Raw genomic sequence first — 9,944 nt, forward strand, 5'->3', positions numbered from 1 at the left:
AGACTGGAGAGTTTTTAGGAGAGTGGAGTCTGTTTTCTCTCTCTTTCTCTCCCAGTTTTTTTCTAGGGAAATTAGCCTCGCATTTTAGTGCACACTCTATACACATTTTCATATAGCCTGTTGAGCCATAGCATTACACTTATTTTAAAAGAAATGAAACTTTGCAAAATTAAATTTTCCCCCTTTCCTTGAACTGAAATAGCACATCCAGGTTTAGCTCTTGTAGTCCTTCCTTCCTGGAGGCTGAAAGCTGCACTTGCTGGTTTCCTCTTTGAGTTCTCCTCCAACTCTAAAACAAAATTTATATTTGCAAAACTAAGCCATGCAATCCTCCTTTTTGCAGTCTCTGGCCGGAGTCATTTTTCCTAACGGATCTTTAGCCCCACATGGGTTGTGATTCTTTGTGCTCTGGAGTTGAAGGCAGCTGGGAGAAAATGTTACACTTCAATCAAGTGCCTTACAAGACCCAAGGAATTGTTGCTCTGTCTGCAGAGTAATTGATTGTATGTGGAGCCACTGACTGTCCTGAAATCATAAAGGGCTTTAAACAATCAGCATTGTTTAAATTGTCAAGATCAGCAGTTTGATAAGAAAAATATGTTTAACATTATATTGTGATACCAAAGGTGCCATAAATGTTGACAAAGTAGAAGAATATTTATTTTGCATATTCACTAAAGTTATCGGGCAGGAAAGAGAAGAATTTGTCGGGTGTTAGCATAGGTTTTTGAGTGAATATAGAATGACATTCTTTAAGATTTGAAAAATGCACAATAGCCAGGACATGGAAGCGACCTGAGTGTCCATTGACAGATGAATGGATAAAGAAGATGTGACACATACATACAATGGAATATTACTCAGCCATAAATAGAAACGAAATTGAGTTATTTGCAGTGAGGTGGGTGGACCTAGAGACTGTCATACAGAGTGAAGTAAGTCAGAAAGAGAAAAACAAATACTGTATGCTAACACATATATATGGAATCTAAAAAAAAATTTTAAATGGTTCTGAAGAACCTAGGGGCAGGACAGGAATAAAGACGCAGACTAGAGAATGGACTTGAAGACACGGGGAGGGGGAAGGGTAAGCTGGGACGAAGTGAGAGAGTGGCATGGACATATATACACTACCAAACGTAAAATAGATAGCTAGTGGGAAGCGGCCGCATAGCACAGGGACATCAGCTCATGCTTTGTGTCCACCTAGAGGGGTGGGATAGGGAGGGTGGGAGGGAGATGCAAGAGGGAGGAGAAATGGGGATAAATGTATATGTATAGCTGATTCATTTTGTTATACAGCAGAAACGAACACACCATCGTAAAGCAATTATATTCCAATAAAGATGTTAAAAATAAATAAATAAAAAATAAATTTAAAAAAAGAGTTAAATGTAGACAAGTCTAAAACACATGTACAATATAGGAGTTAGGAATACCTTTTTAATTAAAACTGCAAACCCCAAAGCTATGCAAGAATGTGAAGGCATATTTGAATATGTGAAAATTAAAGTTTTTGTGTATACAAAAAACTCCACAAATAAAGTCAATTATCAAAGGTAAAAAAAAAATAAAAGATTTGAAAAATGCTAAAAAAGAATGACCACTTTCAAGAAGAGGAAGAAAACTGGCTATGGTAAGTAACATTTCATAGTAAAGTTTTTTTCCTGGTTGATCAGACCGTGGCCAAATGCTTTCTAGTGCTGCTCTGCGCGGTTAAAATTTCATAACTGATAATTTTTTGCACAGAAACCGATTGATTATTAAAACAGTTTTTTTAACCCCCTTCAATAAAGTGGAGCTCAGCAGTTACCAGAGTTTCCTCCTATATGATACACCTTGGAGATTCAGATGTTTGAAATGGTCCTAAACTATAATGATAATCAGGCTGGCCTGACCAATCCCCTTATGATTAGATCTTAGAATGTCACATGAGTGGGGGGACCTGGCAGACATGCCTTCACAGATGACGATCCTGTGCTCAGCTGGCCTGAGTGAACCCCGCTTGCCTAATCTCACAATACACATCTGGTTTTCTGACCGCAGGAGATTTCTTTGCACGACCATGCTTTCTTCTCCCAATGCATGGAAGTAAGATTAGGTCGTAAACCCAAGCTCACTTTAATTAGTTTATTCAACCGTAGGTGCTCAACAATGCTCTGCAATTGGTGTAGAAAATATTTGCAGTTTGGAGACCTCACTGTTCTCCCGCAGAAATATTCTGATGTTTTCTCCTTCAAACATGCATGCATGGAGTCATGTAGCAGGGTTGCATTGCCTTTGCATAACCAGTGATGAAATGTGGTTGGTGAAGAGTCTGAAGGTGACTGGGGCAATGTTGCAGCGCTTCCTCTATACTTTTATAGCTCTCCCCACCTGTTTCACAGACTTGACCTCATGGAATACTTTACTTGATTTCAACTGTGTGTTTGTCATCTGTCTTTCCCACTAGAGCTCCTTCGGGGAATAAGAACTGGGTTTTTTTCTTCACATTTCTCACACAATTACAAGCACCTGGTAGGCTTTAATACATTTTGAATCAATAAACACTTTGAAACCATGCATGCAGCCAGATATTTTCACTGGCACTCGAGAGATGAAATTTGTCATCGAAATTCTTCTGCTAGTGGCCAGCAGCGAATGTTCCCTAAAAGCTCAACTTGGTAAGAAAATACAAATCCACCATGTGTTACAAGGTCTCACTTGACAATGAGCCCCAGCTGTCTAATGATTAATGATCCTTGCTACAGCCAGAAAATCTAATCAGGAGAAGTGGCTGAAGAGCAGAAAACAAATGTCAAAGTTTGGGAAATGGTTAGCATTTTCCTAAAAGACTCGATATTAGAGTGATTCAGCAGATTTTCAGTCATCTGATGAGCTGTTGCTAGCTTTCCTTGCTTAGAAAGGCTTAATAACTTTTCAGAATAAATTGCACAAACTGTATCTCTCCCAAGGAAAGGGATGGGTTAAGCTTTATGATAGAAGGTGAAATTGAGAGTAATTTATATGAAACTATTATATTCATATGAAATAGTAAAAAGAGCAATAAAACCATTTACCCAAAATTCAGGTAAAAGGCAAAGTATGAAAAAAGACCAGAGGGAATAAGTGTGGGAACACAGAGTCCGGCGGAAAAAAAATGTGACTTAGCAGAACCTTAAAAACATCTGGCAGGGTATAGTTAGTCATGGAAAAGTTGACAGTCATGATTATGCATTTTGTGAAAATAATTATACACTAGTCTAACAGTTAACCTTTAGACCGAAATTAAATAGTTGAGAGTCCATAAAATGAAATCTATTGTCCTGGTCATTCAAAATACTCCTACTAGCTGTCTAGAATAGTTTACAAGAAACTTTGCCAAATGTTATCCCATAGCACCAGTATTCTGAAAAGTATAATTTTAGAGAAAAAGCTTCCAGTTCAAATCTTAGACAGGATTATTATTTTCAGCACACAACTATCTTTATAAGCTTAAGACTTATCAGTCTTCCTGCCAAATTTCATTTTGATGAACAGTAAATATTCATCATATATTATCTACATACAATGTTGACAAAATAAATAAATCATAAATGTAAATTGTGGACATTGTTTTAGTAAGAAAAACTCATTTAAAATTAAAGCCTTTAACATATGTTCTTAGTAATATAACACATATGATTTAAAAGTTTTTATATGGTATCATGTTATGAAAACATCGCTTAATTCCCCATTTCTAGATCTCCTTATACCTGACTGTGGGCTGAACCCCACAGGCCTGCAAGCCTTGCAGTTGCCCAGCCTGGAGATGAAGAGCCTGGAGACAGCGACAGAGACATTAATGGTTTAATAGATGGGGGAATCTTACCCAAAGTGTCCTGGAGCAACACTTCACCATGTGCGGCAGACAGTGAGCAGGAAATGGCAGCAGTCTTTACTACTTAGGGAAGAAGGAGGCTACCATTTATAGAGGGAATTGACATCAGGTTGTCTCATCAGTTACCAGGGACAAATTCGGCCCTATAAGTAAGGACTGGATAGTCATGTGAGTGAAGCAGGCACTGGTCAAGTAGCGGATGTACCAAGAGCAAGAGACCAGCCGTCTTGAGTGGCCTGGACTTACCCTGACATATGCACTAATTTGATGAACAGAAATCTATTCATTCAATAAATGCGTGAGTATCTTGCCTGATGCTGAGTTCTCTGCTAGACTTTGGATATAAAACAAAAAGAATCCTTCCTATGTACATACATTACATCCTATGCAATGATTTGTACAATTTTCTGCCAGCATTTTAGTTTGGATATGAACAATCTTAACAATGTTATTTATTAATAAATTTTGTTCCATGCAAATTAAAATAAATAACCTTTAGGTATGTCATGGTCAGTCCATCAAACAGGTGTCTTTAACTCAGAAAATTATCTGTGGGCTTGAAGTACATATACTTTATCAGGTTGGATGTATCGATGAACTCTCAAAGTTTTGTACATGGAAAAAAATGAATTCCAATATAGAAAGACAACCCTATTAAAAGGCAAGTCTAATAGAAAAAGATAATTGGGTGTGGAATTCCTCAGATGAAAAATTTTAAAAATAATGAAATAACCACCTCAGATGAAAAATTTTAAAAATAATGATATAACCAGTTTAAAAACATTTGCATAGGAGGATTCATTCTTTTTTAGATAATTCATTTGCTGACATTTTATAAAATAGCATAGGTCACAAATGCTCCAAAATTTTAGCCCATCACTCATCCAATCACTTGCTGCCTTTAGTGAATGATGCTCTGTCCTATTACATCAATTACTCTTGAAAACAGAGCTTTCAAGCCTGTAAGTAATTCCTGAATAAGCCAAGTTATTTCCACAGTGGAAGCATGTTTATAATGTTTGGCTAGTTGTAATTGCTGTCCTAAACTATCCCCCTTTAAGTTACTATATTGTAGCAACTCACAGTTCTAAATCAGCTACACACAAACCATGAAACGACTCCTATTCCCTGTGGTGAGGGGAGTAACAGGACATATACTCTAGAGGGTGCTTGTGGTACCAAGGCAGTAGTTTTCAGAATTTGGTAAATTTTATACACAGCTGTTAAAATGACCAAACTGAAAGGATTAGTTTTAAGCCTGGACCTTAATTTTAAGAATAGTATTTGTTAAAAAAGAATGAAATAATGCTATTTGCAGCAACATGGATGGACCCAGAGATTATCATGCTAAATGAAGTCAGAAAGCGAAAGACAAATACCATCTGATATCACTTATATGTGAAATCTAAGATATGACACAAATGAACCTACCTGTGAAACACAGACTCATAGACATAGAGAACAGACTTGTGGTTGCCAAGGCGGGGGGTGGTAGGAGAGGGCTGGGTTGGGAGTTTGGGAGTTTGGGATTAGCAGATGCAAACTCATATTTAGAATGGATAAACAACAAGGTCCTCCTGTATAGCACAGGGAACTATATTCAATATCCTATGATAAACCATAATGGAAAAGAATATGAAAAAGAGTGTGTGTGTGCAGAAATTAACACAACATTGTAAATCAACTATACTTCAATAAAATTAATTTTTAAAAAGAATAATGTTCTTTTACATCTCTTATCCTTTATGGATTTTTTAACCTAGACGTTGCTTTATATAGGTTAGTATTTATTGAGGAATTCCTATGTGTAGGGCTGTGTGCCAGGAACTATACTATGGGTCCCTTCTCTAAAATGTGTTTCAAGCTAATCAGGGGAGTGAGACTAATATGGAAGCTTCCACAGGAGGAGGCGGTATAAGTGAAGCGGGATGTGTCGCCATGTCTCTTGCTAGTCCATTGACGGCTCAGTGCCTGCAGAGACTGCGTTATCCTAAGTCAGGTCCCCGGGGCCTGGCACGTAATAGTTCCTCCACAGCCATAAAACTTTGTTTAAAGACCTAAAATGTATTTGGGACCTTTGAAGAGAGAGTTCACTTTTCCGGAGGAAGAGAGAAGGTTCCCTGGAGGAAAGCAATATCTGAGCTGGACCGCAGAGGAATGGCAGGGCAGAGGAGGGGTGAGCAAGGGCTGAGGCCTGCATGAGCAGAGTGCTATGCGCGATGGGTTTGGGGCGCAGGGGTCCTGTAGGTGAGGAGTGTGGCCAGAAACCAGGACGATGGCTGGCGGGCAGCTTTGTGGGCTCCGCTAAGAAGCCTGGACTTGATTCAGCAGAGAGAACCTCAAGAAGCTTATTCCTCTGATCATGCCGTGCCAGAAGAATTGAGTTAGGAGGCAGCCGTAGGAGACAGTGCGAAGGAGGAAGCCGCAGGACTTAGCGCCTGATTGTGGGTGGCGGCAGGAAGCAGAGAGAGGAGGAAGGCCTCGGGGGAGAGAAACGAGGCACCACAGTCCAAGGTAGAGCATGGAGAAGGTCAGCAGCTCAGCAGCGAAGAGCCTTACACAAGTTGAAGTTGAGGCGGGCAGTGGCCATCCAGGAACAGTGCCCTGCACGGAACGTTGGAACCGGGGCACAGGCTTGTGGAGAGTTTGAGGTTAGGGATAGAAATTGGGAGCCATTTGCTTAGAAGTCTGGTCAAAGCTGTAAAAGTGGACAAGGCCCCCAAGGAGGGTTAGGGTGGCAGCAAATCCCTCTGCAGACAGCAGCACTCCAGTCTGCCCAGCTCAGTTAAAGGGGAAGGCACGGGTTTATGCGTCTGGTAAGCTCACAGCCCAGTGCAAGGGCTACAGAAACCAGAGCCCTCTGAGGCTGGGTTTCTCTCGTGCTCTCTCTCTCTCTCTCTCTTTTTTTAATGTATGTGGTCATATTTATTTATTTACTTACTTTTGGCCTCGTGCCTATGGCATGCAGGATCCTAGTTCCCTGACCAGGGATCGAACCCGTGCCCTCTGCGTTGGAAGCTTGGTGTCTCAACCACTGGACCACCAGGGAAGTCCCAGAGACTGGGTCTCTCTCTCATTCTTGTCTGCTCTCTCTCCCATCTCCCATTTCAGCTGGCCTCCACTTGTCTCTTAGGGAGACTCCACGTGGTATGGCCTGGTTGCTGCCAACAGCCCCAGGGCCATGTCCTGTCAGCTTCATCACCCCAGGGTGCAGCCGTCATGCCAGGGAAGGACTTTGTCCCTGCTTGAGGCTCATGCCCACTCCTTGGGCCAGTCAGTGTTGCCAGAGGAACACGTGTCGGCTCCTGGGGCCAGGGTGTGGGTCTGCTCTTGGAGGGAGGGGGTTGATAGCGTTAGTGGCCCAACAGCAGCAATGGCGACCGCTGGGCTTAGGACTGAGGCTGGGAGCTGGAGGAGGGAGATGATAGGGAAAAAATGGAGAAATTTCCAGAGAGATGGGGGAGGGCAGGTGGGACCCTAACCCTAAAGAGAGAGAGTTTTCATAAGAAAGAGGAGGTCGTGGCAGCTGAGAGTGAGCAGAAAACCAGTTACATATATAATTTTAATGGGTATGAAAAGATTCAGCTCCTAAAAGTAACTTGGCTACCCATCTTGTCAAGTTTCTCACTTCTTTGGGTTAAAGCAAGAAAGGCCTCCACCGTTGAACAGGGGGAGAGACACATCAGGCTTATCAATCATTCATATCAATTCAACAAATATTTATGGCCCCCTGCCCTATGTGCTAGGCGTGACGTTAGGTGCTGGGGTCGCAAAAATGAAGATGTGTTCCTGCCCTGAAGAGTAGGAGATAAAGGGCAACACGAGACACACAGTCCCACACAATAAGTACTGTATGCATTAGTTCCTTGGATGTTTATTGAGCACCTACTATGTGTCTAGCCTGTGCTGGGCACCTGGGGGGCTGGGGCTGTTAAAGACACAGTCTTCCACCTGGTCAGCAGCCAGAATCCCGTACTTACCCTCTTGCCACCTTCATTGCCCTGTATTGAGGTTATTATGATGATATTCTGTTCTTTCCTGGTCTAAGCGCCACACAGGTGGGAACATGTCTGCCTTTGCTCCTCCACAGAAGGCCAGGACCCATCAAATATTTGCTAGATGAATGGACAACACACTAGACATAGCTCTGACATGATGTCACTTTCTGAGAATCCAGGAAATCTGCAAACTAACTTTGTTCCCTCTATAAATAGCCTCTTATTTCTTCTTAGCTGATGTCATGATGCCAGTGGAGAAACAAATGATCATTTGGAAATATTCAGTGATCTATTTCTATTATTTACAACTAGTGAAAATGGCCGGAAGATATCATTCTAGCATCCTCTAGGTATTAGCTGATTTAATCCTCATGACAACCCTGTGAGAGGTAGATAGAATTTTATAACATGAGGTAACCCAAAGGCCAGAGAGGTTAAGGAGTTTGCCCAAGTTTCCACAGCTGAGAAGAGGCAGAGCTGGGATTTGAAAGCAGGCAGTTGAGCTCCGGGGTGCGACTCCCTAACCACCACACATGCTACTCTCCCCAAGGACAGCACTAAAGCATGCACAGGTCCTATGAAAGCTCCACGGAAACCGACGCTTGGATTCAAGTCCCTTTCTCTTTTTCCTCAGCGTTTCTTACCTTGTGAAGCTGGCCCTCTCTGAAGTTCCAGGCTTTGAAACAAAAGGGAATTTCCAAACGAAAGCTAAGCCAAAACCTGGTCTTATTCAAGAATAAAGGGCTCCTTCTTTTGCTTTGTTTCCAACTCATATGGTCCTTAATGTTTTTCCACATTCAGATTCTTTTCCCCTCTCTAGAGCAGAATAAAAAGAGATTCTACCTGAAAATGGCTTCTTCTTGCCTTGACAGCATGAAATAAATATCCCTCAGCATTTCCGTTACTCACTAAGAAACATGGGTCATGATTATGATGAATAAACTAGAGTTTGGGTCAGGAGGACCCTTCTGGCCTACTTCTTGCTATGGCGTAATGGAGCTGATGAGTTCGTTTAAACCGTAATCACCTCCACTTATCTGCCTTCCACATGCCTTTTCTCACACATGATGCAAATGTCCAGGCTCAAGAGGGAACTTGTTGGACTCCCTTGTATTTCCACTTGTCTGTGTAGGATGGTTGCTCCTTACCTGAGAGCCCAGGAGGGAGGCTCCTCAGCTGAGTTCCTCCCTGTGGGATCCAGGGGCTGCCTGCACCACAGACCTGACTCCTCTGTGGGCGTCACTTCCCCAAAGCCAGGCTAGGTTGCCTCATGCCAATCTCTGAGCCTGCCTCTGGGGGCAGGTCAGGTGGCACCAGCACCTGGGTGTCTGGGTTTTGCTTATTAAACCATCACTAGTCTTGTGCCCTGCCTATGTGGCCATTTCTGCATCACCTTTTTTTGTTTGTTTGTTTGTTTTGTTTTTTTGTTTTTTTGCAGTACGCGGGCCTCTCACCGCTGTGGCCTCTCCCGTTGCGGAGCACAGGCTCCGGACGCGCAGGCTCAGCGGCCATGGCTCACGGGCCCAGCCGCTCCGCGGCATGTGGGATCCTCCCGGACCGGGGCACGAACCCACGTCCTCTGCATCGGCAGGCGGACTCCCAACCACTGCGCCACCAGGGAATCCCTCTGCATCACCTTTAAAGCTGCTTAGAAAAATGCTGATGGTGCCTGAGAACCCACGACTGAGGCTGATGCTAGGAAAAATCACCTTGGGCCCTCTTCCTTCCTCCCATCAGGAACATGATTATCACGTGGCAATAATGTCCCAATCATCATTAAGGGCAGCCAGGAGAGAAAAACCCCACGGGGGCAGCAGGAGTTGAGTGAGATAGTGTATGGGATGTCAGGGAGCTGTGGGGTCAGATGGAGAGAATTTTCTTGTCATAATGGAGAGGAGCTGGGAGCTGACTGTATGGCCATGAACTACAAGCTCTCACCAGCTGCCCCCAAATACCCCGAGAGAGGGAAAGGAGCGCCTTGTCCCCATGCCTGAGAAAGTCACTTTACTCTGTCTACATAGGGCAGAAAGGTCATGTTATGACTGGAAATATTAATCCAGTTCTGCCGGGCAATACTCATAGATTCT

This window comes from Delphinus delphis, chromosome 1 (assembly GCF_949987515.2).
Source record: "Delphinus delphis chromosome 1, mDelDel1.2, whole genome shotgun sequence".
NCBI classification, from domain to species: Eukaryota; Metazoa; Chordata; class Mammalia; order Artiodactyla; family Delphinidae; genus Delphinus; species Delphinus delphis.